Below are 7,500 nucleotides of genomic sequence, written 5' to 3' on the forward strand. Positions count from 1 at the left end.
GCAAGGGTTAAACGTTATCTATTCCGACAAACGAGTAGCTATTTCCAATGATTCATTTAGCATCCTTGCTCCCTGAAATAAAACAAGGCGTGATCCGATCTCCAACTTGCTCTGGGCACATGCAAGATTTTCCCCCTCACTCATAAGTTGTAAACGCTATATTCTTAACTTTTAAAGTAAATTCAAACAGGCTAAAATCTACGGTCAAATAGAGCCATGTTTCACTAACGAAATTAAAATAAATCGCTATATTTTATTAGAAGTCAATTTTCTGTACTGTTCAATATGCATATGCAGCTTATTAGGTTTTTTTTTTTTTTTTTGCATCTCATGAATAAATCATAAATATCCTAAGCTAAAATTTTTGTATCTTGAACTCAATGCAAAACACCCTTTTCAGATCTAAAGACCTTTCCTACCCCCAACAAGAACAACAACAACAAAAACAAAGAAGTTTGTAGGCTTAATCCCCGAGTAAGCGAAAACGTTTTATGTGAGTGTGCTGTTATCAGAAGGTCTTCAGCAATTAGAATGTTCTTTCGGCATTATTTGCATAAATTTTTGTGCGGTAGTCTTTGTTTTTGGTGTCTTCATTGTTCATTTTGGCATTTACAATACGAGTGACCAGAGCACAAGCGCAGATTAAATTTAATAGTTCTTCCATTAGCATACATGAATATAAATATGAATGAAAAACCTCAAACCTCTTTTGACAAAGTCAATTTGTTGTGGCTTCAAAGTCCCTCTAGCCCCCCCTCCCCCTTCTCTCTCTCTCTCTCTCTCTCATCTCTCGCTCAACATTCTCTCTCTCTCTCTCAGAACATTGACATTTAATTTTCAAATCACATTAACCTTTGTATACCTTCGGTGACGCTGCTAGTTCTCTCTCTCTCTCTCTCTCTCTCTCTCTCTCTCTCTCTCTCTCTCTCTCTCTCATAACGTATGTTTCTTTAGATTCATGCAAAAAACTTTACGGTAAAACTAAGAGTATCTATATTTATATATATATTATATATATAATATATATGATATATATATTATATAAAATATATCATATATATATATAGATATATATATATATATATATATATATATATACATATATTTATATATACATATACACACACATACATGAGCGCTCCTGTATGAATGTATGTGCGTAATTTGCTATATTTAGATAACATTATCATGGACTTTTAAAGGTCATTGATAAATTAGGTCACATACGCGTGTGGTTCGTGTATTTTTTGAAATGTTTCTTTCCAGAGAGTATTTCAAAGGGTTCTTTATTCGTGTACAGTTTTATTTCAACAATAATTTATCATTTTCGTTCACAAAATTGTATTCAAATTAATGCCTACTATAATTATGAGCGATACCGATGGCTAGCGAGTGCATAATGTGAATAGCATTACTTTATAGAGCCACTTCTGCTCTTTTCTTTGGAGTTAGAATAAGGTTTTCGATTCTGTAAAGCAAACTTTTGAGAAGGCTATTTGGTTTGTCCGTCCGCGGTTTTTCTTTCCCCTCAAGAGATCTTAAAAATTGCTGAGACTAGAGGGCTGCAAATTGGTAAGTTGTTCATCCACCCTCCCGTCATCAAACATACCAAATTACAGCCCTCTAGCCTCAGTAGGTTTGATGTTATTTTAAGGTTAAAGTTAGCCATAATCGTGCGTCTGCCACCGCTATGGGTGCAAACAACTCAGGCCACCACTGGGCCATGGCTGAGAATTTTATGGGCCGCGGCTCAGTGCAACCAGCGTTAATATAAGAGTAAACCAGCAGTATAATGACTATTGATTTCGAAGACTCAACAGCTATTCGGCCATGCTGAGTCAACCGAATTGTACTCGCGCCATGCGCACTTGTGGTCGATGGAACCTTTCATTGCAGAATGGTAGACAAAGAGAAGCATTTCATTGAAATTCTTGAATTATAAACTTGATGTGCTAATGTAAATACGTATGTGATGATGTCTGATCTGGATCATGACTGGTAATTTGTTGGTGTACTATTTGCTACGATTTCGTACGCACTTATAAAAGTTTTTTATTCTTATACCAATGTACTTTACACGTATACCTATATACATAACAGTTTTGTTTATACTTATATCGTACATCATAGTTTGGTTTATACGTATATAAATAACAGTTTTGTTTATACCTATATACATAGTAGTTTTGTTTATACCTGTATACATAATAGGTTTGTTAATACCTATATAATAATAGTTTTGCTTATACCTATCATAATAGTATTTTTTGTACCTATATACATAAGTTTTGTTTATACATACATACATACATACATATATATATATATATATATATATATATATATATATATATATAATAGTTTTGTTTTTAACTCTATGCATAATAGTTTTTTATACCTATCTACTAACAGTTTTGTTAATACCTATATACATAATAGTTTTGTTTTTTCCTATATGCATAATAGTTTTTTATACCTATATACATAACAGTTTTGTTTATACCAATATAAATAACAGTTTTCTTTCTATACCTATATACATAACAGTGTTGTTCATCGGTAAGAAAAAAGACGCCACTTTAATTACTCAGATATAAATTTTAATCAGAAATCTCTTAACTTGAAAACTGGCAACCAACCGCAGAAATAGCGCGTGCGGGAGAATGGGTCACAATAACGCCTTTGGAGCTACCAGAGTGAGTGAGTGAGTGAGTGACTGATAGTGGGCGAGTTGTATGTTTTAATTAAGCAGGTGAATCAGGTGGACTTCTTGCACTCGCGCTTTCTCTCTCCCCCGGCAAGCATTAGGGTCGCGGTAAATGCGATGCTGAAGACCTCGCGTGCTTGCAAGGAGTAATTGTGCTCTGAAGAGATGGAATGTACGGAGCATTCCAGCGAAGGTCTCTCTCTCTTAATAAAGTAATCCGTAATTACAGTTGATTGTCTAATTTGCAGTTGACATGCGTGGAAGCAATTTCACCGGCGACTACTCATTTCCATCCTTTTAATGGATGCGGTGTAATTAGAAAATTGGAAACGGCAATTAGGAGAACCTTTGCTTTCTCCGAAGGCGCTCGTCTTTCATTTGTTATGTCGACCATCTTTTCTTCTCGAGGAAATTGGTAAGGTGCCTTCTTCATTGGGCCGAACGATTTGCTAGGCCGTATCTTAAACTTCCTTGTCGTTATGATCATAAGTTTTTTTTTTTATTTACATAATTCAAATGGGTTGTATATTATTATGCCTTGCCTTTCTTTTCGTTAATGACTGAAGGATCTCCATGTTTTGGTAATGATGCGAGAAACGTATATTTATGAATGGTGGAGCAGGGGTTATTCATTTTTAAGATTACACGTATATTGACAAAGAAACCCACAAAATCACTGTGTAACGTGTTTACTTCTAAGTATTTACATTTAACTTTAATCCACACTCAGAAGTAAATACGTTACACAGTGATTTTGTGGGTTTCTTTTTCAATCTTCAGAAGAAAACTGAATGAAGTTTTTTTTGGTTAATTATACGTATCCTCAAGTAAAATCAAAATTATAAAAATAGCAAAAGCAAAGCTGTTTTTGACAACGGTAATTCTGTAAAAGAAAAAGAAAACTACAGGAGCTAGAGGCTGCAAATTGGTATATTAATCATTCACCCTCCAATCATCAAACATACCAAATTGCAGCCCTCTAGCCTCAGTAGTTTTTATTTTATTTAAGGTTAAAATCAGCCATGGTTCGTACATCTAGCAGCACTTTCGGGAGGCGTGGGACGCACCTTCACTCTACCGCAACTGGTGAGCAACTGAGACGCTGCCGATCATAGGTGATGGTTTTATACGGCATTATACATTGTACAGAAAACTCGACTGTGACGAAACTTGGCGCATTTTTTTACTTGTTTTTATATAATACGATTTAAAAACAGTTTTGAGTTTAAAAACACCCCACGATGATGTATTATTTGTCAACAGTAATACCTTACAGAGAGCTGCAGAAGCCAAGAGAGTGAAAAGAAGTTATATCTAGGTTTAACCAGATAACTGAGCTGATTAACAGCTCTCCTAGGGCTGGTCGTAAGGATTAGATATTTTTACGTGGCTAAGAACCAATTGGTCACTTAGCAACGGGACCTACAGCTTATTGTGGGATCCGAACCACATATCGAGAAATTAATTTCTATTACCAGAAATAAATTCCTCAGATTCCACGTTGGCCGAGCCGAGAATCGAACTTCGGACCACCGGATTGGCAGCCGAGCGCGAAAACTCGAGAGAGTGAAAACTCTTGTCTCCTGGGGTCTGGTGATGCCTGCAATGACGAGCGTAATGGTTACCGCGTCACCTACGGCGGACAGACAGCCGGTTGCTTTCGGACCGGAGTGGGAGAGCAATTTTGGAGTTTGAATGCGAAATGGCGGAGCAATTGTCCCTGTTGCCCTGACCGCAATATAAGATCATATCGAAATCTGTGATGGAGGCGGCAATATTAGTGATTGGACGTACCCAGGTTTCCCAGCGGTCCGGTTTCATTGGTCGATTTGGTTTGTTTACGAATACATTTTTGCGTATCCGATGCATAATCGAAATGGCTTTGCTGGAAATATGATTCGATACTATCTCAATTTCGTTAAGTATAGTAGAACTATAGTCGATTCACATCAACCGAGCATCTGATGTCTAGACCAGTCCCTTACGACGCTCCTGATTGGCTGTTGATAAGGCAATCACAGGGCTGGAAACTCTCATTCTCTCTCGGGAGTTCACTTAGGGATACGTCTTTCAAAAGTATCCCTCAGGAAAGGTGGAACATAAATCCTGCCTATGTGGACTCGAGAGAGAGACAGAGTTTCCAGCCCTGTGATTGGCTTATCAACAGCCAGTCATGAGCGTCGTAACGGGCGGGCCTAGACATCAGATCCACGGCTGATGTGAATCTACTATAGTACAGGGTCGCACTTCGTTTGTAAGTTAAAGAAAATGATTAAGTAAAAACACACCAAGGTCTAGCTATATATTGGGTTTTAAAGTGAAGATTTTTTTATAACATCACATCATCAGGTCTTGAGGGATCTCTCTCTCGCAAAGATGCCAGCGGCCTTTCCCGTTTTCTATCGCAAAGATGCCAGCGGCCGTTCCCGTTTTCTATCCGAACTTCAGTCCAAAGAACGCTAGAATCAAAGCCTTCAGTTTTTTTTTTTTTCTTATGCCTCATTGAAGCAGCTTCTGAGATTGTTACTTTAGTCCTAGAATTACTTTTTTCCCCCCTTAAAATTTTGCCGGTGTTTTGTATCAGTTTTTCAGCGGTTACAAAATCCAAAGCATCAGCAATTTCTTTGTCAAGTTATAACCGCAACACCCATTGTGTTCAACGATTTCCACATTCTCTCGCTCTATATCCTTTATTACATCCAGCACCATGGCGTCCATGTACTCAACATTGGCTATTCTGTAACTATAGACTCGAGACGACCAACTGTGATTATTCGTCGATTAAACATCAAGGATCTTTAAAATTCCATCGTGTAGCAACCCTCAACTTCATCTTACCGAATTCCCAGATTTTTAATGAGGCCTTTTTGATATAGAACAATATTGCCTTTTAGGTTATTCACCTCCTATAAAGTTCAGTGTTGTACCAACTGCTCCAAAAGAAACGATTATATATATATATATATATATATATATATATATATATATATATATGTATATATATAATATTGTATGTATGTATGTATATATATGTGTGTATATATATATATATATATATATATATATATATATATATATATATATATTGAAGTACAACGCACATTTGTTTCAGGAAAAGGGTTTTACGCCCAAGGGCAAGCGCTGGGATCTATGAGGTCATTCAGCGCTGAGAGGGAAATTTAGAGTAAAAAGGTTCTAAAGGTGTAACAGGAGGAAAACCTCGAAGTTGCACCATGAATCATTTGTTGGGAGAGGGTTGAGGAAAGTACGTTAAAAGGAGGGGAATAAGAACAGAGGAATGAAAGTAGTTGCAGCTTGGGACCGAAGGGACTCTGCAAAGAACCTTAATTAAGTAATGCATACAGTGCTTCGCATAAGTACACTGACGGCATTACTTTCCTGCGGGGTCCAGGAAAAGGGAAAAACCAGGCCAGGGTTGGATTAGGAAGTGTCCCTGTTGGAATACGTCTTTGATCTGCTTGTAAGGCGGCCGGGAGCGGCAAAAATACCGTGTGCAACTCTTCTGCAATTTTAATGTGGTATGTATGCAAGCATGCTTTTTCAAGGCTACGTAAACGATATGATTTTAACTTCTAAAAAAGTAACACGTCGTGGCTACTTCCAGCTGCCAGTGTGATGATAAAAGATTGGAATGTTTCATGTTTTCTCCCACTTGAGTAAACTTACTTTTTGTTGTGGGGGGTGGCGTGGGGGGGGGGTGGTACAGGGGGCAGCGTCGGATGGAGGTTATCCCAATGATGAACGAGCTAGAAGGATAATGTTGGATTTGAACAAGGTGCAAATAATAGAATGGTTTATGGATCGCAAGGGTGAGGGATGTGTCCAGAGAGAGAGAGAGAGAGAGAGAGAGACTATGCACGGCTTTAGTAGTGAAGTACCTCTTTTTACAATGCTTCACCTCTCGTATTTCTCTTTGTGCTTATGGGCTGTCCCGAAATAGGCAAGGCAGTTTGTCATTTTTAAAGAGAATGGGCAAATGCGGACGGGGATTTGGGAATGGGGTGAAGTGTGGGGAGGGCAGGGTGGGGTGAGGATGAGGCTGACGTCTCTTACCAGAGACAGAACAGGATAACGAGTTTGACGAAGTCGATATGGCAGAGCGTGTTTGAACAAGATCTTCGTGTGCGTCCAAATGCGACTGGATGTGTATCGTTAACGTCCCCTTATTGTCAAGGCTTTTCATCAGCGATGCTTTTGGAAATTCCGCCGATTTTTGTACAGGGTGTCGTTTGAAGAGGAACCATGAAAAGGTTTTGTGTGTGAAGTAAAACGGGGAGGAAGTATGGAACTGGCGGGAGATAGAAACTGAGGAAGAAACTAACCGTCTTCATTATCTCCGCGTAATGAATGTAATGAATGTTCCATGTCCCTTTGTTTCTGTCCTCATTACCGTTCCCCTATTCCTTACCTCATTTATTCTCAAGCTTCTCGCCCTGTTTACCCCTGTCCCTAACGGCGGACGGGGAAGGAAAGCAGAGGAGGAGGAGGAGGAGGAGGGTGCGAACGTGAACATTTTACTCCTTTTAAATCCCAAAGTTTTCTCCTTTGATCTCACATTATTTGGCCTTTGTGTTTCAGTTTACGCAACTCGGGGCTTTCTTTTCAAACAGGCTTTTGAACTTTGTTAAGAACACTGAGAGAGAGAGAGAGAGAGAGAGAGAGAGAGAGAGAGAGAGAGAGAGAGAGAGATTATACGCGTTTGGTTATGTTGGTATTATTGCGGAATTTTTTCGCTTTTATTCGAGAAGGTTAGGAGCGTAATATATTTGGAA

The sequence above is a fragment of the Macrobrachium nipponense genome, chromosome 24 (assembly GCF_015104395.2).
Source record: "Macrobrachium nipponense isolate FS-2020 chromosome 24, ASM1510439v2, whole genome shotgun sequence".
Taxonomy (NCBI): domain Eukaryota; kingdom Metazoa; phylum Arthropoda; class Malacostraca; order Decapoda; family Palaemonidae; genus Macrobrachium; species Macrobrachium nipponense.